Below are 25,773 nucleotides of genomic sequence, written 5' to 3'. Positions count from 1 at the left end.
GGACCCTCCCAACAGCTCTGATCAGACACCCATTCTAGCCAGCAGCTGCCCCTGGCTCCCAGCCTGCCCAGTTGCTGATACCTGGGCATAGCAGCCCACGGTGCTGCTTCCCCACCCCAGCTGCTTGCTCACGTGAATACAAATACATGCAGGCACACATGCTATAGATCCCATCAGCAACAGGCATTAGACACTCAGCCTACCCAGTAACTGACCCTTCGTTCCTCTGATCTCCTGTTGCCTCATGTGCAGAGATACACACATGCAAATGGGCGTCTCAGTTGATCCCCAGACCTTACAGTGTCTCCACTAGTTGGCTTGGACTTCCTGGTCCTTCTGGTAGCCAGCTGGCAGGCTTTCTGGTATGTCAGTCTGTCCTAGACTTATGGCCACTTCAATACCTGCCTCCTAAGCTTCTTACGTACTCGCCACCAAGTCCTGCTTAATACTGTCACACACTGACATACATATCCGTGCTGTGTGCACACGTTCCAGTTTCTCCAGTTGCTGGCATCCAGAAATAAGGGCCTGTGATGGTCCCATGCAGTTGCTGGTTGTTGTGCTTCTGGGTTCCTTTGAGTGTGTGCAGATGATAGTTGTACCATATAAGCTAATAACATGCATTTATATTACTTTTCCCAGTGTGTTTTACAGATTCTACGCAAATAACTTGAAGTGTCAATAAGAAATAGCTGTTTCTGGCATGAAATGTGGCACCTGTTCAGCTGGGCATGGCTCCTTCTATAGCCAAAGACCATAAATGCCAGACAAAAAAGCAGATTACTAGCTAAATACACAGAGACAAAATCTGACCTAGACAACATGGGTAAGATTACTTGACAAAATGACCTGTGATCCTAGGTGGCTTCCAGTAAGTTTCACTTTTAATTTCACATCTCTTTCTAAAAAAACAGCCTCCTCAGCAAATGTTGTCAAGGACAGAAGCTGATCTGATTTCTAAAATTGTACTTAGTGTGTTTGAGGGGTGTTTTTCCTCAGATTTCCACTGTGATCAAGGACCACAATATTGTTATTAACTCCATATTTGTAAGAGCACCACAGTGAATTAAGAGCCAATATCAGATCACTGAGTGCAAAACCATTATGCTGGGGAAGTACTCATCTTCAAAAGCATAATATACTTCAGCTCTGAAAAAAGTAAGTTGTTTACCTTAATTTGAAAAACACTATTGTTCTCACATTTTTGGTGCTGTTTCCCAGTACAAGGACAATGTTAATTGAGATTCAGGAAGGCCTGATTTCATAGCTTTAAATAGAATAGGTCTTACCTAGTTGTGAAATTATCATTGCTAGTGTTCTGGATGAAGATAATGTTCCAGTAGTCAAATTAAAACATATCTGAACGTGGCTTTTTGTAGCAGCTTTTTACACTTCTGTATTGAATATTATTCATAGGATCCATTGTCATTTTTTCTCTCTAATTAAATGACAGTGCTAACACTGAGCAGTGACTGACTGGTTTATGCGAATTGATTTTTAAAGTAGCCCATGAGCTAGAAACAACTCAGAACTACTGAAAATTAAGTCTCACGGAGAATACGTTAATGGAGTTTTTAATTTAAAAAGATGAATTTTTGATTATTTTTCCTCACTGAAGTACTGTAATTACTGTAAAAGTGAAGCAATAAACAGAATCTACTGGCTGATCCTATCTTGTATAATTTAATAGTCTTTTCATAACAAAAATATTACATGAATTTTCATGTATAAGAAGACTGATGTGATTATTATAAAGCAAATTGAATAAGCTAGATATGATCAATATACTCGAAGTGCAAAAGCTCCAGAGAACTGGAAGATAGTTAATGTGAAATAAATAGATCTTTCAAGGGATATTCCAGGAACTGTGGAGTAACAGTGTGATGTCCAGTAGAACCTCTAATGAAGGGTAGAATTAATAGACGCACGGATAAATAGTGGGTGGGTGCCAAAATGGCTTTCTGAAAAGAATTCATACCTGTACTGGGGTACTTTGAACAAACAATAAATATGTGGATTTATTAATATATTTATTTGGACTTCCAAAAGATATTCAACAAAAAGCCAGAGAAAGGCACTGAGGAAACTCACCAAACATTCTTACCAGAATTAAGCTGCTGTGGTATAAAATGAAAGTTCATTGTATGGTGGAATATTCTGTTAATTGCCAGGAAAAGGAGGATAGCAGTAAGCAATCAGACTTACAGCATAGGTAGGTCTGCAGTGGAGCTCCCCAGTGTCTGTCCTTGGGAAAGGGGTGTGACTAATGGGTCAACAGCGTTTGCTGATGATACGAAGTAATTTATGGTAGGAAACACAGGGCAGCTGATGGCTTCTGGAAGCTACTACAACACTGAATAACTAAGCAATAAAATGACAGATGATATTCGATGTAGATAAATTTAAAGTGATGCTCAAGCAGTAATACAGTCCAAACTTTACATAGAAAATGACTGTTATCACCCAGGACAAGACCTGGGGTTACAGTATATAATTCTGTGAGAATACTAGCTTAATGATAAGCAGTATCAACAAAGCCAATTGAATATTCAGAATTACAGGGGGGAAAAAAGTGAATGTAAAAGAACATTATTATACCATTCCACTGTACAGGTCCACAGTGTGTCTACATTTCTGTAGGATATGGTATTCTCATGCCTCCCCAGTTTTTATCTCACAAAAAAAAAAAAAGAAAAAAATTATAAAAAGGTAGAACATTTCAGAAGAGCAAACAGGGTGATCAAAGGTCTTGAACAAGTTCTGCACTCATATGTATGGTAGGCTTTTTCAACTTGCAAACAAACAGTCTAGGAGGATATTAATGAGACCTATAAACCACAGGTGTCCTGAAGAAGATGGGGATCAGCTGTTTCCTGTCTGTTCCAGTACAAAACCAAACCACCTGATGGAAATGAACCTAAAGGAAACTAACAAGTGGCAAATCGAAAAGAAATTTAAAAAAAAAAAAAAAAAAAGCAGCTTTCATACAGGACAAAGAATCTGCCCAGGCTACTGTTTACAAGAACAGCTGTCTGTTTCTGGAAGTCACTGAATCATCAACTGCTGAAGGCAAGGAGAGCATTTTTGGGAAGTATTAGTATTTGCTGCCTGATACCACCTCCCAGATATTCACTGTTGGTCACTGTCAGAGATAGAGTAGTAGAATAACCATATCTCAGTTCTGATACAATATGCTTATTTTTATGTGATTATCACCAGCTACTAATTAAGTGGGCTTTAGAATACATAAAGTTGTTCCAAAAATTATCAGTATGTATGGACGTTTTGAGGGTGCTAAATCATAAAGCTTTCTCTGCAGTACTTTCTTCCTATTCAAAAAAAACAAAACAAAAACCAAACCTGATACTTAACAAAGCAGAAGTACTGAAAATGTAGAGAGATTCATATAAATGCAACAGGTTTTTCTGTGAAGTGAATAAGGTTTAGTGCATTAAATTACTGCACGCCAGCTGTGCTTCTCCAGTTGTTGGTAGGGACTCAAGTCAGTCAACTGAATGTAAGTACTTAGCGCTATTCGAAACATCTCATGGTGTCTGATACAACCTCAAGGGTCTGGCAGATATGACACAAAAGTCAAGCTGGACCTTTGTGGAGTATGAGCTTGAAATCAAAGCCTGTGGTATAGCAAATGGCACTACACACCATTTAACTGCAAGGTTTACTGTGTACCTGCACCTAAGTCATCCCTTGTGAGATGATATGACTTAGCCCAAAACATCAGTGAAACAACGTTATCGCCCTTTTTACTTCACGAAGTAATAATATGCAAATGGCCAGTCACTTACATTCTGTTTTCTTAATTTCTTTTAAGCTGCAACATTGGTCATGTATCCAAATAAAAAACCCACAAAATTAAGTCCAAGCTTATTGTCCATTACCAGCACCACTCCTCCTTTTTTATTCTTTTTCTAAATATCATCTGATTCTATTTCTGTAATGTGATAGTATGTGGATTGTCCATTTGTTAGGCAAAAAGCTTGTAGTTCTGTACCAGTTCTTTAATGAAGCATACAGGCATAAACATTGATTTTTTTATTTGTTAATAAAGATATATCTCAGTAGAGTAACAACTTCAAAGAATCAAACAGTAATGTGAACTTGTCTTTAATTAAGCATTTCACCAAATGGGATAGTAGGGAGAAGAATCTCAGGGAGCCATAATTAAATTTAACGAGTCTGAGTGTCTGAACTCTACTCCACCCAGGTGGCAGCAGCAAGATGCAACCATGTCACTGCCAACAGTGAAGATGTAAAAATAGAACATAGTCAATATTCTTCTGAAGTGAACCAAATGGTAGTGCCTTCTCCCCCCTCCCCGCCGGAGCATTATTGGGTTACATACTAACGTGTTAACAACACAACTATTGCAGGCCCAGTTATGGAAGTGACACATTTTCTCAGCCAAGCATGAACCTTCTGAAAAAGTGTTTCAGAGAGAAAATCTGGAGAGAAGCCAGTTGCTGGGTGTCTTACCTTTCCACCCCACGTATACCACATGCTCTCATTGGTCCAGTGAATAGATGATGGAAATCTGTCATCACTACTTTGCCAATCCATGCAGACTTCAATTCCTTTTTCCTAACATTGTGACTGGCCACTTGAAGAGGGCTGCCAGCCGTTCCAGAAGGCACACCAGTTTTGCTGCCAACACAGCATCTGCATGTGCAGGGGATCAGTATCTTCCCAATGAGAAATAATGAGAAAATTAGAACCACTGTTTACACCAGGTGTCCTCAAACTTTTTTAACCAGGGGGCTGGCACGCGGATGCAGCTGCAGGCAGTCATCTGTGGTTGCTTGGTTTCCCCCCCCAACGCCCGGCGGTAGGGGGCAGGGGGTCTGTAAATACTGGGGGCCGGATTGAGGACCCTGGGGGGCCGTATCTGGCCCGCGGGCCATAGTTTGAGGACCCCTGGTTTATACTGACATCTGCAACCATAGTGACATTTTACTAACCTATACTCATACCACACCCAGCTGAGATGACTCACCTGAGGACTGATGTGAGAGGAGTGAGGTGGGTGGGAATGGGAAAAATCCCTCTTGGTTCTTACTTGTTAGTTTGCTTCCCTCTGTGTATACCAAAATTCACAAGCCATTTCCCATTGCTGTCAGGGACTGTGCAAGGACAAAATAATAGCATACATAGTGGGACATTTAAATGTGACTTGAAGAGCATACTTGAGAGGAGGTTGAGGTTAGATAAAGTACCGTATTATCCTCCAATAACTTCCATATGCATTAGAGTACAGTGATAGTAATGCATTCACTGTCCTATTTTCTTAATCCTCTTGCTTGTGGAGCTGTGGCGTGGGTGGAAATCAAGATTAAAAGATAGGAGTCTAGATAAGTGTGCATAGCTAAGCCCTGAAAATATTAATTTTTGTCTTTGAGCTGTGCTATTCATGGTGGGGACTAAATTAATGCAGGATTAGAAACATTATTTTATACAAAATGTGATACAGGGCCAAACTGAAGAGCCCTATTCCCTGTTAATTAAACCACACAGTTCATATTGTTCAACAATACAGATTTAAGGAGCAGAACTGCAAACCGGAAAATATTTTGGTCTGCTTATGTTTAATTTTAATTAACTGGAGACTTACTAATTTGACAAGTGTTTCACAACACAGAACTTGTAAAGGGAGAGTTGAAGGTTATGTGTTCTCTGTGGCCTACATTTTAAGTACAACTACATTTTAAAAAAAATCTTAAATACGTACCCCAGCCTTACAACATAAGACATGTAAAACACTTTACTGTAGGCTTTTAATCAAACAAATATTTTTGCTTGACATAAAATTATTGGTTAAATATTTCTGAACTTCACCACTACATGCTTCAACAAATATAACTGATCATTTCATTTTGTTTCAATCTGAATTCTAGAAACACCACCCATGTGGTGGAATACAGCTCACCCAGCATCAGCATTTGGGGGGGCTGGGGGGGAGGTATCATCCCACGCTAAGCTGGGTGTCTAACATAAAATATAACTCAGTCTTCAGAAGCAAAAAAATCTCACTTCAGTGATGAAAGAGGAAGCTTAAGTGATTACTTTAAGTTTTAAGTGTTTGATTTTTTTTCAGCAATAAATTGAAAAAATAAAAATTAAGGTGTATTCCACTTCTCAGGTTACTGATACCAAGTTTGTTCAGTCAAATAACTTTCTACATCATATTTGCTTGCTGAAGAGCCAGAGTAGGCTGATCCATTTTGTGTTAGATTTTCTGCAGAATTCAGTGGGTTTGGATGTCCTTGGAATTGACAGCGTAGATGTTTCTATTCTTGAAATCTAAGCTTCTGTTGCTGTATCATACTGGGATATCAGTATCTCCAAAGTATTGAATATATGTTAGGAATAATAGAAAACATAATATTGAAGATGAGACATCTGACAACTGAAGTAATTTAGTATGATGCCTCAGTATCTTCAATATCTAGGTAAGAAATATGAAGGTAAAGGTTTTCTTCTAATTTCTGTCTTACATTTGTTATAGTCAACTGTTCTTCCATTAGATTTTCTTCCACTATGTGTATCTGTTGCACTCCCTTCCTTCAACAACGGTAACTGAAATTTTGTTTAATTGGCAGTTTTTTTAAAAAGCACCTTTTTTTTTTAATAGGGAGTAATTAATGTAAAAATCACTCCTCATTACTTATGCTTTTCAGGTTGATGGTTCTGCTCTGGAGAAAAGGACTTTTCACATACTAAGGCTTTGCTTACCTAAGATTTTAAAGAAATCTTTAGAAATAAGTTGGCCCATTTGGCCCACATTTCTCTTCAATGGCTTGCAGCCCATGACTGAGAACTGATTCTAGGAAAAAACTGATCTTCAAGATATGTCTGAGGGAGAGACAATAACAGAAAGGCAGTGGCTCATTTTGGTCAGTTTCTCACACAAAGCTGTGAGAAAGGAAATGTTGTGGCCTTTGTGAAATATCCAGCTTGTAGCTGAATGTGCTGAAGAGAAAAATGGGAATATGAAATGCTAAGTAACCTGAGAATGCTGCTGCTAAAAGAGGACCTGTCTGTGAATTTTGGAAAGTTTTCCAGACTGCCATTTCTGCTTTTCACTTGTGCAATCAAATCAAGTGAATATTTGCCAGTTTGAGAAGTGGGAAGCAATTATATTTTTGTACTCCTGGAAGTCATAGAATCATAGAATGGTTTGTGTTGGAAGGGACCTTAAAGATAATGTAGTTCCAAGCCCGCTGCCTTGGGCAAGGACATCTTCCACTGGACCAGGTTCCCCAAACCCGCATCCAACCTGGCCTTGAACACTTCCATGGAGGGGACATCCACAACTTCTCTAGGCAACCTGTTCCAGTGTCTCATCATGTTCACAGTAAAGAAGTTCTTTCTTATATCTAATATAAATCTACCCTTTTTCAGTTTGAAGCCATTCCCCCCTGTCCTATGACCACATGTCCTTGTAAAAAGTTCCTCTCCGTCTTTCTTATAACCCCCCTTTAAATATTGAAAGGCTGCAATAAGGTCTCCCTGGAGCCTTCTCTTCTCTGCACTGAACAATCCCAATTCTTCCAGTCTATCTTCCTAGATCACCACATTTTGAATACTTCTGAGTGAATTGCTTGCCTTTTTTAATGCTGTAAGTTGTGCTTAATATCGGAGTTCACATACTGATAATCGTTCCCTGAGCAGGGAGATCCATGAACCTTTCTGTAGGCATTGATTTTTTGAATACAGTTCTTTGGGCAGCCATGTGATTAAGATTAGGGAACATATCTTTTTAAAAAAATGGCAAAGTCTTCATCTGAAGGCGAAGTTTACTTTCCACAGAATTTCCCAGATAATTTTACTCTTTAAGGAATCGCTTTTAGTTAAACACAACAGTACATACAATTCTTTTCACAATGAACACTAAATTAAGCTCTTTTCTTTTTTAATACGTAAGGCCAGCAGCACAGGCAATAATACAAAAGTGTGCAAAAATTATTAACTTCACTAAGTGATGTCAAGTTTTCTTAAAGAATAGCTCTTAGATGGAAAGTTTGAGGTATGACTAAAGATTTCATCAAGGTCTGATAGCTGTTACAGGAGGTGAAGTCTTCAAACCTTTCTCACAGTCTTTTGAAATAGAATCTCTTGATCAAATCAGTCAGTGCAGCCAGGCTGCTGGAAAAACCATGTCTCTTGACAATAGACCAGAACTGGGAAAGTGAAAATAGAGTAGGAGGTTTGGAAGATAAGAGCTGCAGGGGAATGGTGATAGGGAAAGGATCAAACTCAGCAGCTTATTATCCTCATCTCAGTATGAGCTGTGACTATTCCTCTGCTAATAGGAACAACAGAGTTGTGTTGTGGAGCACCATCAGGGATATCTGATGACCTGACATTTCCTTCAGCTTCTGACCCTCAGTTACCCAGATGTTTTCAGATAACCTTCTAAGGCTTCCAGGAAGTACCTCAGAAAATATCTCTGTCTTGTTTTTCATATCTTGAATCAGTGGAAAACTGTCATGTTGAGAGCCTTTATAATTGGTGAGAGATGGGGAGTATAGGGTGTGTCTATACTTGAATTTATTTTGGGGGGGGGGAACCCAAACAAACCCCCTGCCTATTCTTTACTAAAATATTCTACATCAGCTTTTCTAAATTCATGCACATGTGTGTGCTCTGATTCCAAAACAGTGATTTTTTTCCTGGTATGACCATAGCTAAATGTTGAAAATGGTTTATACTAGGTCAGAATAAGAACAAATTGGCATAATCGAGAATGAATGTGCCATTATGAGTGAATGTTAGTCTTACCCAAAATTATTTTTTCTGTGTAAATAGGCTATACATTTCTCAAGGGAATACTGTTTGGATACCTAAGCACTGGCCCTGGGAGTGTTAGGGCTACATCTATAGCAAGATATGTCTGAAGTCATGCCATGTCCATAATTCTAGAGTAGTTTACTTTCAAGATGAGTGGTTGCATACAAACTAGCTGTTAGGGAAGATGTGGCATGTGATTACTCCTTCTTTGTGCCTGGGAATTGTTGAAATCTAGCTAGCTGGTAATGGTAAAAATGGTGCCAATGACCCCTCCAATGACTTTGTAGTGTAGATGACTGCCTGCCACTGCCCCGGCACTACTACTTAGCACGCTAGTAATAGATGTAGCTTTAGAGAACCCAGGTACTAACACCTAAGTACAATAGTACCTAGTGGTTTCTCAGGTGTCCTGCCTTCTTAAAGCACTGAACTGGACTTTGACTAGGGCTAGTTCCTTAAGTCACCAGTAGCTGAGAAGACTCTGCTCTTTTATGAAATTTTTCTGGTTTAATGTATATGTCTAGTAGGCTGCCCAAGTTAGGACTAAGCTTACAAGGCTCACTATATAATCAATAGATAGAAAAGCACCTCCACCAGTTGCTTTGGGGGCATAGAAACTATGCCATGCTCTGTATTGCCCGCTAGAGAGGCCAATCTCTTAAGAAAACAAACAAACAAACAGCAAAACAAAACGAAAGATCTCCTGACCAGAGATCACTTCTTCTTACTAAATTGGATAAAAGTGACTGGTTACTACTGGCAACTCTGCAGTTATGACATCACAATTGAGTCTGCCACCCTCACTCAAAGTAAAAAGAACAACTATTGGGTGCTTAAAGGAGCCAACGAGTCAGAAGCACATTCACATCTTCTCTGAAAGAAACTACTGGTAAAAGTATCTGTCTTACCAGGATGGTGACAGCTGCTCTGTAGTCTCTAAAATGCACAGACACCAAGTTGCCCATAGTGGCATTGCTGCAATTTGAGGCATCTGCCTGCACACAACTTACGAACTGCAATTGATTTCAATGAACCATCTGTATTCTTGTTTGTTCCTATGCCTTGTACTCCTTACGTGGAAAAGGGGAAGCATAGTACTTACAGCTCTGTCTTAAAATTACCTATTTTAAAAGGCTATTATTTAGTGAGGGTGGGGGTTTAGTCTAGGAAAAGCCACATTGCTTATTACAGACCTGGGATTTCCATAGAGAAGAATAAAGAAAATCAGGATTAAAATTCAGACTCATACTCGGACTCTCCATTGCTCAATGCAGTTTGCTCTTACCTGCTGTAAGCAAATATTTTTCTACAAGAAGTGGCAGACCACATATCAGATGTAAAGTTAGATGTCAAATCAAACTTTGGCAGGTAGTGTGAGTGTCCATATAGCAGGGAATTATATAAGAATAATGCAGGTGCTTGCCACAGCACAGTTATAGATGACAGCTGAACCCACTGATGGTAAGAGTTGTGGTTGTGTATAGTGGCTGAGTGATGTGTTTGTCTTGGAGATCCATGGCCATGGATATGCAGTCCGGATTGATAACTGCACTCTGGTAGCAGTTCTGTCAGTTTTGACCCCAGCTTTAACTCCCTCATGTCTTCCAGCAACTTCCGAGCGATGTAAGAAATGATATGCTAATCACATTGCCACCTTCTTCCAGGGCCAGCCCTGCTCCCTGACTGACAAACACCCTTGAGACATTTATTCACATTTACCTGTCCTTCAGAGAGCTACTGGATAATGAAGTGGCCTTTCTTAATTTCCTCCAAATCTTCAGAGAATTTCCTGAAAAAATCCAGGGGGAAGGCTGATTGCAACCTGGAGCCCTTGGAAACCCATTAGAAAGCATTGATTCTAAAATGTTCACTTAATTGACTTTCACTGGGAGCAAGGGGAGTCACAGGTAAGGCAATGATGATGCACAGTCACTACAGACAAGGTGTTAGTGTTGAAGTGCATGTAACACTGGACAAGGACACAGGACATAGATGCAGAAAGGACCTGTGTGAGAGCTGGAGGAGCTGAGCAGCAGCATAAGTGGTGGCAGCAGAAGCAGGAGCACAGAGCCAGAAACAAGAAGAAAAGACAGCTAGGAAGAAAAGGGGTGCAAAGGAGCTGGAAGAGGCAATTTTTACATTGTGTCTCTCCCTCATCAGAACTGGCAAGCAGAGAGACATCAATGTTATATTTTGGTAGCTAGACAAGAATTATATCAAATGCAACAAGTAAACTCATTCAACTTAGCTAGCTGGGGAGAGATACAATGACAACAAATAACTAACACCCCACAGGTAACAGTCAAGAGCAGAATAACTTTGGATTGACAAATGGATGAAGCAATGTACCAGGCCAAAGGAGAGAGAGATTTGCCAATATCAAAATTGTCAATCATTTTTCATAAGAATGATTGGAATAAGGAGCAAAGACAAAAGAAAACAGGTAAACAACATTGTGAGGACCATTTTCTTGATCTGATATTAGTTTCGTTTTGTACTATTATTTCACATGAAATATCTGCTGAAAGCAATCTAATTTACAGAATAGTTTCAAAAAATAATAAAAAAAAGATATTAGAAGCAGTGGATTCCTGTATTGTTCAAAGAACATAACCAACTTGAAAAGGAAGGCAGTAAACCTTCAAACAGATGAGAAAGACAGACAGTGATATATAAAGTGCTCAAGAATGAGAAGGAGGGAAAGAATGAGTGATCTTTATGGCTAGAAATTTCTTCCAACTCCACGCATAACTCATGAAAAGAGGAAAGGTGTTCCTGAGAGAAATGTAGGTCTGTATATGAGATATTGTATAACAAGTTGCAGTTGAAAGGAACTTCAAGCTGATATTTTTAATGTTAAACTTTAATTCCTTAGGAAAAAACTGTGAAAAAAGAAGACAAGAAAGGCATTTAATTCATTATAACAGACAGGATTGTACACATAAACCTTTAAAAACAGTTCAAATATTTAAGCAGCTGCAATGAAAAACTGTTATATTATCTGAGATTGAAAGCATATTTCTGGAATCACATATCTTTGAGTCTCTGATGTGCTGGTTTTGGCTGGAATAGAGTTAATTTTCTCCATGGCAGCTGGTATGGGGCTGTGTTTTGGATTTGTGCTGGAAACAGCGCTGATAATAGGGATATTTTCGTTATTGCTGAGCAGTGCTTACACAGAGGCAAGGGCTTTTCTGGTTCTCACCCCACCCCACCAGCAAGTAGCTGGGGCTGCACAAGCAGTTGGGAGGGGATGCAGCCGGGACAGCTGACAGGGGTATTCCATAGCATAGGACACCATGCTCCGCAATAAAACTAGGAGGAAGGTTGGTTGGGGGCCACTGCTTGGGGACTGGATGGGCATTGGTCAGTTGGTGGTGAGCAATTGTTTTCATTTGCATCACTTGTCTTTCCTGCTCTTTGTTATTTTCCTTTTCATTACAATTTATTAGCATTATTTTTTATTTTATTTCAATTATTAAACTGTTCATATCTGAACCCAGGAGTTTTCTAATTTTTGCCCTTCCAATTCTCTTCCCGCCATTCTGCTGGAGGGTGGGGTGAGCAAGTGGCTGTGTGGTGCTTAGTTGCCAGCTGGGGTTAAACCATGACATCTGAATAAAAGTTGAGCGTTTCCATTCTAATCCTCTGCACAACAGGCTTTCAAATCTTCCTCATCATCAATCCTCACTCCTTTAGCACTTCCATTTCTCTTTCACTGAGCAAGTAACTAGTAGGGTCTTTGAGCAGTTAAAACTAAATTCTCCAATCCCATAGAATTCATGTCAGTTGGAACAGGGATTTAAGCAAATCAGGTAACATCAGGGCAGTGTTTGCGAAGGGTTTTTTAAATATAAGGCTGTTATTGCAGCTTAATTTCACCCGGAGTCTTAATTGTATTCTGTCATTGAATTCTGAGACCAAATTGTTTCTTGCTTCTGGGCCTCAATTTTCAGTTTTAAGCTTCTGAAAATAGCCTAATTATTGCATGTATTTTCCCTCATTTACTAATATTTAAAACTAGGATGGGAGAATACTGGGTAGGATACTACATTATCCAGCAGTTCTCTGAAAGTCAAGTGGGTATGAATAAATGTCTCAAGGATGTTTATACAGGTAAAAAACCTAGTTATTCTAATTCCCTGACCACACACACACAAAAAAAACCCCCATGGCATTGTTATAGTTCTGTTTCATCATCTTTCATTCCAAAGAATTAAAAAATAAATAGGTAAAAAAAAACAATACATCAGAAAGTCCTCCAGCAAAGGGATGTAATTCTCTGAGGAACACTTCCATGAGCCAGAGCTTGAGTAAACCATAGGTTTTGGCCCAGAACAATAAACCTGAGCCACAAATATCTTAGGCTTGTGACAATAACATAATTTCAGCTTCTGTTAAGGAAAAAGGAAAGTTCTCATGTTCTCTGTTTTAGAGAAAATCTGGAGAACATGAACAGGTTGTATCCCATACAATAAAGTCCATACAATTTTACTGAGTCCATTCCTCCAGGAGAGGACATAAAGCAGTAAAGGGAGAAACACCGTTGTCCCAGAGGCATTGCCATGGTCAGTTAGACCACTACAATTTGGAGGATATTGGTTTGGGATGGGACAAACCACTACTCCCCTGAAATGGAAACCTTGGGGAAATCCAATGCAGCAGTCAGATTTCCAGCAACCAGTCCTGCTGTAAGTAGCCACGCCTGCTTTAATGGCACTGTGTCCCTCTTCATCAATACAGGGAAAAGACATGCTCCATCTGTGGGCAGATACTGCTGTGATTCACCAGAATTCTGATGTTCAAACTGCCGAAATCAAGGACTGCCCAGGCTCCCACCTGGCATTTGACACAGTTTCTCCTTCTTCTGAGACAGGGCACATGGTGGGAGTTTGCTGTATGTCTCAGGATACAGATAGGATGTCTCTGGGGTGCAGACCAGGACCTCAGAAGTCAGATCTGGGTATCAGGCTCTTGTCATCTACAACATGGCCTTCCTTGACACAGGTGACAAGTGACGGCCCCAGTCAAATCCCAAAGGTTGTTCAGTGCTCCTGTAGTCTCAGATATGCATCAATGCGTGTAGAGCACTATTTCTGGACATTCATTGCAATGGTATCCTTAGAGAATGATACTTTTGCGAAGAGCCATGTCAGAGATACCGTAGGGAATAAGGAATGGAAAGACTGAATCAGACCTTTGGTTTCTTTTCACCTTTGCTGAATCCTAAGTATGGTGTTAGCATGATGAAAAATCAGAACCCAGGAGTTCAAAAAAATGACAAAGTAATCTCAAAAGAGGACAAATAAGTCGATCATTTCCTCCAACACAATGAAAACATCAGTTATGACAATCTACCAAATTTCATCTCTATCCACACAAACCAATCCTTTAAGTCACACTTTTTTTTTTTTTTTAATTATAATGGAAAATTACAAGTTTGCTATCAAGCTAGGTACAGGATTAATAAGAACTCAAAACACTATAATAGAGTAGGGCTGTGGCAAGCTCAAATTCGGGTAATTCCTTAAAAATTTCCAAAAACATTGCCAATTCACAAGGCATCACATCAATGTCAAATATTAAATCTGAGACAATTGAAGAAGATACAAATATTTCACCACATTTCAGAGTGTTTAGTAGAACGAATGAAATGTTTTAGTACAAATGCTCAGGAAGCCAAACTACCTTTTCTGAAATCCATGCGTATATGCAAAAGCAGGAATAGAGCTCATATTTGAAATAATTTGTGAAAATGGGGCAGGCATTTACCCGGCCTAAGAGTGGAAACCTGAGATGAGGCTAATTCATAGCAGCAGCAGAAACCAATAGGAGCTCCAGAATGCAAATAAAGATTTAGGGAATAGTGCAGAAAATACCCTACATATGCCAGTTATAAATGATATCTTACAATTTTTAAATGCTAAAGCCTGACTAAAAAGGATTTTATATGAAGAAAGTATACAGTAATTTTGAGGAAATAATTTTACCTGAATATGAATTATATTTATGCATATAAAAACAACAAAACCAGCCATCCTGCTTTGTGCAAGTTTAGAGCAGAAGGAGATGCAAACACAGGCATCAGAAACAGCTTAGTTTCAGAGACATCAGTTGTGAGCTCAGTACAAAGAGTACCTCAGAAATACATCAGAGAAAAAAGCAATATGGTAATCAAGAAAAGTTACATTAATATTATATCATGACCAATCACAAAGATACTTTGGTAATGCACATTCAAAGCAGAAAGCCAAAGAAAGGATGAAGGCTAACATTTCTGCTTACTCTGTTAATATTCAGCCAGTTTCAACTAAAACTTGTGGATGCATCAGCTTACCAGTGCTAAATCTGAGACAGGCTGTTCAGGCAGAAATAAAAAAGTGACAGAAAAAGGAAAAATACTGAGCTCAAACAATACATTATGAAACTTAGCAACAGAGCTTTTAACTGGCTGCCAGGAAAGTTCTCCTTGTTTTCCAGGGGTCCTGTAGGTTATACTTCACTCGGTGCAATATCTACTTGGAATAATGATCCAAAGTAAATTAACAGAAGAAAGTAAGTCCTTTTAGCATCATCATTAATGGTTTTACAGGCTAGATAAGCAGAAGTATATCTACTGAAGGACAAGGAAGCTGCACATTTGCATAGATTGAAAGAACCAAAATGAGACCACTGTCAAAGTCTTACATCAAAAAAGAATCACTCAAGGCCAAACTGGAGTGCTTGGGACCAGAGACAGACATTGTTAAGAGATAGTCATTGGAAACTATTTCAATAGGAGGGCAATTGCCTCAACACATCTTTGATATTATTGGTAGACATATGTAACTGAGCAGGTCATATGGAATCATACCTGTGGTAAAGAGCATTTGTGTGGCCCGCAAGAAGATTTTTCAGAGTGGCAGATGACAACACTGGTGTTTGGAATTGAAAAAAGTAGAGACAAGATGTGGCAGGTCACATCCACTGTCTTGTCCATCTACTAGGAATAGCAGGGTAGCAAAGCTAAAAATACATCAGAACAAGATTGCTTTCTATTACTGTAGCATGATATTCAGGACCCTCACTCACCTCCCAAGAGCTATAATCTGAGACTGGACAACAAATAGGCAATGAAGCAGAGTCATACCTAAAAATTAAAAAAACAAAATCCAAACTTTTATATCAACATCTTCTTTTTGAGCTGCCTATGCAGTCTGAGTTTTTTAGGTGACACTTGGACAAGGAGGAAATGTGGATATTGTTGCTTTCACACAATTCAGTTTGTAGCAAAGACCTGGAAAGCAGCAATGCCAACTGTAACTGCTTCTGTGTAAATGGGCAAGCAGCACTGCATGGTGATGCAGTAAGGCAAAGCCTAGGGGGCCACGTCACATGGCTTTCCTATCAGGTCCACCTCTTACTGACAGGAAGAAGTCACCACTCACATGAAAAGGGATGTATGTGTGCAGTCAGGGAGAAGTTCAACTAAAACATTCATACGTAAATCAACTATACCCCAAAAAGGAATATTTCTCAAAAAGTCACATCTTGGCTACAAACCATCACCTGTTCATGCTGCTGAAGTGCAAAACCTACAGGCTGATACAAGAGAGCTGGAGATACATAAATTTTCTCCCCAAAGCTATGAGGAGGACAAAGACACATTTTACTTCTGTGCAAGCTCTAGCTCCTCCAGTAACGTTCATGATTGTCTCTAGCTTTCATAAAAGCTGTGGAAAGCAGGGAAAGCAGAAGGAAGAGATAATATCCAGGGACTGTGCACCCTGCAGACCACAGAACAAAGCAGAAACAAATATTTTGGTTAATTACTTCTTTCAGTGCTTCAGTACTGCAAGCTGTTACTCTGGTTTCTGCAAAGTAAGCAATTTGTCTGACAGTGTCAGAACCCCCATTACAGACAGAGCACTGGGGCTTTTCCACCAGGCCTGCTATCCCAGCCCGTTTTGTTTCAGGCAGCGAACTGCAGTTTACTGACAGGCAGTTTGTACAATTTACCCAGCAATAAGAATTCACTCACTGCACATCACTACCTTCCTTCAGCCACTCAAAGGTCAGTACTGAATTAGCAGTTGAAATGATTAAGACACTGTTAAAGAAAGCTGTAAGCATCAATCTATGGCAGGCTATACCTGGATGTAGAAACACTATCACAAAAGACACTAATTAACAACAACTTTGTACAATATCCGATGTCAAGATGTTGTTATATCTTGGTGCCCATAATTCCAACAGTAACAGAAATGACAATGGAAAAAGTGCAGTACAAAGGAGAGATACACAGAGAAAAGCTGAAGATGCTTTAGACGTATGCTGTGGAGGACCTCAAGAAGAGACTGTTATCTCAGAAAAAAAAATTGCAGCATGCAAGAGAGTTTTGTAACAAGGCTGTGAATGGTCATTTAATTCACTCCAGCTCTCACTATTGCAAATACCACTAGAAGACAGATGTGGAGATGGTAAAATATGCACCCCATTAAACTGCAGTTACCCCTCTTGAGTAACTATGAGCAGCTGATGACAGATATGAGAAGGCACTTAAAATATTAAATTTACAGTAGGACAAAGGCCAGTCTCCTCAGAACCAGAAAGGTTCTCCTTGATGCCAACATCAAACTGCCCTCATGGAGTGAAAGGACAGCCTTTCCAGAAACTTCCTTAGCTGCCAAGAAAGTTAAAAGTGAGATAATACATATAAGAGTTGGTGCTAATGATTGGTAACGCACACACACACACACTATAAAAATCTTATTATCTGAAGTGCATTTGAGAATCAATGCATTGGGATACAGACTTTCCGCAACTGGAAGACTTAAGTGTGATTACAGAGAAGGATGCAGAGAAGTATTCAGTGTATTGCAACAATATTTTGAGAGCAAAAGTTGCATGCTGCACTGTCTTAACAGTCTTGTTTCCACTCTTTCTCAGCTTGAATACCATGTACATGGAATATAAATTATTTCTATTAGTGGCAGCCACCATTAAAGTGACTAAATATTTTTGGGGAAAAGCCAGTGTTTTTACAATGACTGTGCTTTAAAAGCTAATGACTTCTTGCATCTTTTGAGGTACACAGGCTCTTTTAAAAATGTTTTTATGTTTGTGTCTGTTATTCTGAGATCATGAAGAATATGCATCACATAGTGGCTGGCATGCCAGGTTCCTAGCGAAGCCATTGACATGTTTGTCACTAGACTTCCTTGACTGGAGCCATGTCAAGCCACTCTGGGACTCCTAGAGAGGCAATCAAAAGTGACAAGGTGACTGACAGCTCTGACAAGTGATTGTAGAATGCACTACATTGTACTTTGCTAGGGGAAAATGACCTCAACCTCACTGTTAATTCTAAATACCCCTTAGCAGCATGTGCTCCTCCACAGTGTATTATTTTGTCAAAAAGGTTAGCAGAAAGCAGAACTAATTCCAGTGCATGGCTGAATTGCTTCTTGTTTCAACAATGTCCAAGGAACAGAGTTGAGAGACAACGGTCACTGGGCAGAGCATAACCACCAGCCAGCTTTCTCCCTTCTGTTCATGTAGTGTTTAACTCTTCTCTGCAATACATTACTGACTTTTTCTGTGAAGTCAGGATCAAAAAGTTCCTTCTTTTGTATTGTCTCTGTGAATGATCTCAGACAGAAAAGTTGCACATCAAGTAATAAAAAGGAAAGCCTCACATACGAGGAAGGAGCACAGACGTAAAGAAAGTTAAGTAAAAATGCTAACAAAACCTGAGTGTGCCATTTTAAGATTCTCCTCTCTTTGTTTTTGGATCTAAACCAAGCTTACGTAAGACTGTGGGGGTGTTTGTTTATGTGTGGAGGTGTATTCAACTTCATGCTAAGCTCTTTCCAAAGAAATCACCTAAATTTGATATCTGGAAACCTTTGATTTGATGATCTTCATAACTACTTGTTTTTCCTATTGCAGTCTTTCCACAAGGATGTTTTCACTGGAATCTCTAAGCTTTGATTTAAGCTGTTAAATCACATTTTGCTCTCCAATCTATCTACTGACATTTTATTCTTTCTATGGAGATAAAACCTCTATTATTGTCAAGCGGATCTGAAAGCATTTTCTGCCTTAAGCTGTTTGTCTGTTACACAAGGGAAGGAATGGGAAGAAATGATGATGCTCTTATGGACATAGGCATTTCATCTGTTAAAAAAAAGTAATTAAATACAATTTCTGAGCACTTCCTTCACTGTATCATCCCTAGCACTAGTTAAACATCCAGCCAACACGGGAGCAACACGGGAAAAGAGGTCTGGCTTGAGGTCTGCTTTCAAGATGAGGTTGTAAAATCAGAGCTGATGTAGAAGTGTTAGTTCAAGTGGAGGTACCATGCTGGGAGCTACCTGGACAGAGAAGGACTGGCAGGGAGGCGGCAGGGAGCTGGGGTAGATGTGAGGTGGGGAGGGATCAGCCCCCAGGTGACGCCAGCGTTTCACTGGCAACACTAGTAACAGTCCCATCTGGTTGAGGAGCTGCCACAATCAATCACATCATATGTCACAGTAACAAAAAATACTAAAAGTGAAACGTTTTTCAAGGTCTATAGTAGGGCTTTTACTGATATGCTGGTGTGGGTAAAAAAATCCAGTCTTTAGCTGACACAGGTAGTTAAAGGTTTTGAAGATTATAATGACTTTGAATCTCCTGGTACTTCCTGATTAAAACAGGATTAACAACACTGTAATGATCAGTGAGTGGAAAGGTATCTGATACAGGTATACACTGGGGTATGAGGCATCCCTGGGTGTTGGTCCCTGGACCAGGCCCCAGCCGGCCCCAGCAGCCCCCCGCAGGGCTCAGCTGAGCCCCTCAGCGGAGCCGGGGGCACCGGGGAGGGGGGAAACAGGTTTGGGCAAGGGCCAGAGGCGGCCCAGGCAGAGGAGGAGGCAGCCGAGGGGGGAGCAGCAGCAGAGGCAGCCCCAGGCCGCAGCAGGAGGAGGGCAGGAGGTGCCGCAGGCCCGGAGCAGGGCTCCCCTGCAGCCCTGGCGAGCCCCCGCCGGGGCAGAGCCCCAGCCCGCAGCCCGGGGAGGGCCCCAGGCCGCAGCTGGGGGCTCTTTCCTGCAGGAGCTGCGGCCCTGGCGAGCCCCGGCGGGAGCAGGGGGTCCCTGAAGGGCTGCAGCCCGGGGCAGGGCCCGCGCTGGCGCAGGGAGACGGGGCAGGAGGCGGGAGCGGGGCTGAGGGGCTCACACGGGCTGGCACACGGCCCACACCGGCACAGCCCGGCCCGGCCCGCGGGGGCAGAGGGGCCGGGAGCTGAGGGGGCAGCTGGGCAGGGTAAAAGGGGGTGGTAGGAAGGCATTTTAGGTTTTGTCTTTGTTTCTCACCATTGAGGTCTATTTTTAATTGACATTAAGCTAAACTACATTTCCCCAAGGCGAGTCTCTTTTGCCAGTTATGATACCTGCCAAGTGATCTTCCTCTCCCACCATGACCACATGAGCTTTTCCATCCTGTTTCTCCCCCTGTCCTGCTGAGGAGGGAAGTGATTGAGCAGCTGGCTGGGAGTTGGGCCTTTTGCCAGGGCTGACCCCCCACGGTCAGACTGGAAAGTTCTAACAAAGATTAGTTGAAGCAATCTACGAGATCTTACATTGCCATCCATGAAGCAAACCCTCTGTTTAGACTGGCTACATCTTTTTAAAAAGCAGGCCCATTTTTACCTACATAGGCTTCACGGGCCTCTTTTTGCTGTGGAGATCTAAAACTATAAATTAATTGACAACACAGCCTCCCTTGAAACCACTGGTTGAGGTGTGCTTCCCACTATCTTGCTAAGTGTAAGAATAGTTTTCTGGTTGTCAGTGTTCACTGGAAGAAACTCCCTAAGGCCTGTGAATTTCCATTTCCCAAAATAGCTTGTGCAGTTTAAGTATGTACCCTCTGGATATGCAGCAGTGACAGATGCAGGAGCTGGATACCTCCTGGTCCCTAAGCACCATACCTGGAGATATGAAGTGCCCTAATCGTAGGCAGTTACTGTGACCCTGAAAATCATACTTAATTCAAGCCAGAGGAAGGTGAAAGAAGGCTATGTTTACTAAACCCAAAGCAGACGCATCTGCAAAGCTTTATACAAGTGAAAAGAAGAAAAAATACATCAACCTGCCTAGAGATAACCTCCAACCCTTTCTCTCACCCTGTAGGCATTGGCTGATTCACTAACAAGCTCTCTTCTTTGCTGCTGGAAACTTCAGCTCTCACCAACAACTGATCTCTAAGATCACCTGCACAAAACCAGTCCAAACATTTAGGGCATACATTTTTTTACAGTTCCGATACATCTGTTGGGGTCATCCACACTTCCTATGTACCATGTCTCCGATCCAAGCAGAAGGCAGACTAGCTGTTCTTCTCATCACACTTACTTGAAGATGCTAATACCCGTGGGTCTGGCACAAAAGTTTTATCTGTGTTGCCAGAGGGTTAACAACAATCTTTGTTCTTGTCTAAACTTCTAACAAGTCTTTAATGTGCAGTGAAACGTGGTGCCCTTTTCTAGTAAGTGGGGAAGTTTCACACCTCAGACTGATGGCTTTTCAGAGTCAGGTTTATTATTTCACATACAATGTCTAGACCAACAGTTTTTTATGGAGACAGACACATGAGCTAAATGCAGATCATTACTGGTATTTGCCTGAGACCAGATATTAAGGTCATCAAGGATTTGGGGTGTTTAAGGTTTTGGCCATTTTGAAATACAACATGACAGCCTGCCAGAGCAAAAGCAAGAAGGCAAGAGAGTGCACTGATGACTGTTGCATATAGCATCAGCAACCCTTGCCGAATTTGTGCTTCCCATAAAGCTGCACTTGGAACCGTAAAGATACTGGAGCTGCAGACAGAAAGTAATACTAAATATTTCTAAGAGCAATTGGGACTGAACAGGTTTTGTTGCCAGGCCAGTGGTTAGAACCCAGCCTGTTGTGTTACCACAGTGATCACAACATTTGCCTTCTCTACAGCATCTGTTCAGAATGACGTTTTCCCAGGCTGTATGTACTATTAATACATTATTTAACAAACACTTGAAGGGGTGTGATGGTGTCAGGAACATTTTGGATAACAACTCTTATTCCTCCCACTCCGCTGACACTTCATTTGTTTCCCGCAAGCGTAAATCTCAGCTCTGAATTTGATCCCTGATATCTATGAAATGAAGGAAAAAGCATGAAAAAAAACATATACTTTTTTCTTGTTTGTTTTAAGTTAGGGTTAAATAAATGGTTCAAACTCAGAAAATAAATCTTCCCCAAACCCAAACAGCTTTGCTTTCCCTTTGGAGTCATTCTAATTTTAGTGAAACCTCAAACCAGTTATGTTATTTTTTTTAATAGCTTCATTAGAAATCGACATAAAAAACTGTTGACTTTACACTGTATTCCCATGAGCCTCTGCACTATGCGTTGTCACCACAACACAAGTAAAATCAACCTTGCTCACCAAAACACCTTTACCAGCTACCTCTTTTTGGATGTGGCCAGCTGTCCTCTCTTTGCTGACAATAAAGCTGGATGCCCAGCTGGTGTATGACTGAAGCTGGAAAATCTTTCTCACCTATCTAAAATGTGAAAATGTATGTGAAAGCAACTGCATCCTCAGCACCTGTAGGTTTTTTTTAATATTCATAGTGCTTCTCACCTACCTATGGTATCACCCTCCCTCCTTCCTTTTACTAGGTGGCATTCCTAAAGTCCCCATCATTGAGAGTTTACACATCTAAATAGCCAATGCACACTTCTAGCAAAAGAATAGGAAGGAACCACAGGTTTCTTGTTGAGATGTTGAAATGAAGAAGCATGTTAGAAAGGAATGATTTGAAGCCTGCAGAAAACACTGGATGGACAAGATGGACAAGAAAGATAGGAATGTGAAAGGTGGGAGATTAAGAGGAACTCTGAATACCCTAGATTTCTAGAGGCAGAGGGGATTGCTTAAAGCCCCGGAAGGATGTAGTAAAAAGCCATCAGGATAAAAGAAGAAACTCCAGGGAAATGTGGGAACCTTTCCTGCCTCTCCTACACAGGAGAACAGCTCTTTTGCAGAAGTAGCAAGTTCATAGGTATGTCACCTTTTTCACACTTTATTTCACTCTGATCCCAGATGGAACACAGCTATGACAGCTTATTTACTACTGCACTTGAGACCTTGTAAGTTCTTTCTAAGTTTTCCCTTTGGGGACTTCAAAGTTACGGAAGAAAGATACAAAAAGGACTTTTAAGTAAAAATTTCTCTGTCCTTTATCTGCCATAAAGATTGGTTAAAAAGAACATTAAATTCCTTTGCTTTTTCTTTAATCTCAGTTATAGCCCTTCTCTTGTCAGTATTTCCTTGGATCCTGTGTTCCTTCATGTGTTTCCTTCTTTTTTCTCTTTTTTTTCCTGTTACATATAACAACTCAGTGTTATTATTATCATTTACTTTGCCACTTTTCCAAGCTTCCCTTGGCTTTCCTTATTTCTGATTTACACCAGACCTGGCGCCTGTCTTATTTGGACAAGATCTGTCTTACATCGTGTTATTTACACAAGATTCCCATATGTTTTTTAAGAAGGCTTCGTTAGCCTCAGAAAATATGCTCATTTTTCTGCTTAATGTTGTGGGCTTCCTTTTTTCTCTTGGTATTCATTGTCTCTGGAATTGTTCCTTACATACTTTCTATGTCAAATTTGTAGAGTATAGGGTGTTCCTTTTGTATTACATTCTTCAGCATGCTGTTAACCTTTTCTATCAGCATTTAGAGTTTGCCCTTTCACAGTTCGTTGTCACAACATTTGCCTTCTGGGATACTGTTAGCTGTAATATCAATTCCAATTTTGTCCTGATGCCCAATGGAACCCATGTAACCTTTGTAGATCAGTATAATAAATACGATTTTACCAGGACTCAATGCAGGGGATTAAACTATATTTTACAGCCATTGCCATTACTAACAAATGCTGCCTTCAATCTGACTCCTTCTTGGTTAAGGTGATGACTTGCAGGGCTTTGGACCTACCTAGGAGATGACTTCAAAATTCATGCGATACCGTGACTTCTAATATTGCTCAATTTTGCTTTGTTTTGAACAAAACATCTCAAATCCAAAAGTACAAGGACATTGTTGAATGCATGTGCCATATACATAGACATGCAGAGACCAAGAGGAGTACCTAAGAGCATGCAATACAGATGAAGATAAATGCAGACACAGAGATTTATTTGTCAAATAAATCAGGTAAAAGTAGGAAACAGACCCAACTTCTCCTCACCAGTGCTTTTACACCTTACAGATGGTAGGGAGGGAAGAGGTATTAATATATAGATAAAGTGACATAATTGTGTACCTAACATCCATGGTTTAGACCAACATATAAGGCATAAACAGCTTTTTTTGGGTGGATTCTTTCTTCTTCTGAGCCACATATCAGTGTGAAACAGTACCATAGCCTTTTGTTCATTTTGTTATTGTTTTATTTTTATCTATAAAAGTCTTGATATGGAAAATGTTGGGAAATGAAGTCATTAAGCACAGCATTGGCCACAGTCAGGAGGAGGGAGGGGAGTTGACAGGAAAGTATGATCACCAAGCTATTTACAGGAATTGAAATTTGAAGCTCATACGAGAAATATATTCAGGAGTGGTAAAGAGGAGGCATTTTCAACTGTCACCATTACTGTGAATAGGTGCAATGGAAAAATTAAAATAAACCAGGAAAAATTACATAACTATTAATTACCTGCTGCTTCATATTTCTAGACAAAGGTTTTGAGAAGAAGAAAGGTGCCAAGTATGAAATGTGGTGATGTGATAAAAAGAAAAATAAGGATGGCTGGTTTTTTTTGTTGTTTGTTTGTTTGTTTTTTTAAGGGGCTTAATCTTCAAATAAAATGAGAGATGACAGGTAGATAAAACAAGATGATGGGAAGGAGTTAAGGACAATAAATAAAGGATAAACAAAGGCGGTTATTAGGGATGCTTTCCTAAGAACTGGCAACTACCTCCACATTTCCTTCCTTTTCACTTCTGAAATCTTCTGTGAAACTTTTCTGACTGGAATTTTTTTCCCAGTTCACCATGGAACTTGTATCGAAACACTAAAAATTGAGTTTATAGTTGCTGTTAACTGTGTGGCAGCCCATGAATCCCCTGTGGTTATTAGTGAAATCACTTTCAGTTTCCTTTTTTCTTATTCTGAAAAAAAACCCAACTGTAATACTTCACCAATTGGTGCAGTGTTGTAGGTACCCCAGCTGGGGAAATGGAAACTCAGACACATCAGTTTTTGTCCTGCAGCTGTTGTATGTGAAAATGGTGGTATAAAAGCTGTGAGAATTGCATGTCTTTTGCTTTGTCTCTCTGTCCCTTTGGACACTTGAATGGACATTTGTGTCATGTAGACAGAGTCACCAGTGTCTCCTAGGCAAGCCCGACTTTGGAAGTCCTCATCAATCAACCTTTCACTGAACTTGTCTTACTTCCCAAATTAAACTTGTTCCCTCTGGAAACCCTGGAAAACCAGGTGTATTCTCTCACAGACTCACAGTGACCTCCTGGAGAGTGAAACAGTAGTCTTGCAAAAACAAGATACACTTGGATTGTGTTACAGCGGCCACAGCTACTGAGCCCTAAATTGCTGAAACATCTAGACTGCCTGAAATATCTGTAACACAGGAGGCAGAGGAGACTGTCATTTTGCTGTATTCTGCATCCACTTACGAGCATTTTACTTCACTGTAATACTAAGAACAGGAAAGGTTATTAACAGATGCCAGAAAATGTGAATTCAATTACGGTACATTGCAAAATCCTCAGATGTAAAGTAGATTTACAAGGTACAGATATATATTTAGTCCAAGTAATAATGATGACCATAATTGCCCTTTTATAATATGAATGACACGAGTAAGAAAGGGGTAAATTGTTTTTTGTGGCTTTCATGTTCAGAATCAGAAACTCCCGAGCATGAGTGATAA

This window comes from Falco peregrinus, chromosome 3, assembly GCF_023634155.1.
Source record: "Falco peregrinus isolate bFalPer1 chromosome 3, bFalPer1.pri, whole genome shotgun sequence".
NCBI classification, from domain to species: Eukaryota; Metazoa; Chordata; class Aves; order Falconiformes; family Falconidae; genus Falco; species Falco peregrinus.
The sequence above is the reverse complement of the archived record's forward strand: the minus strand, read 5'-3'. Positions refer to the sequence as shown.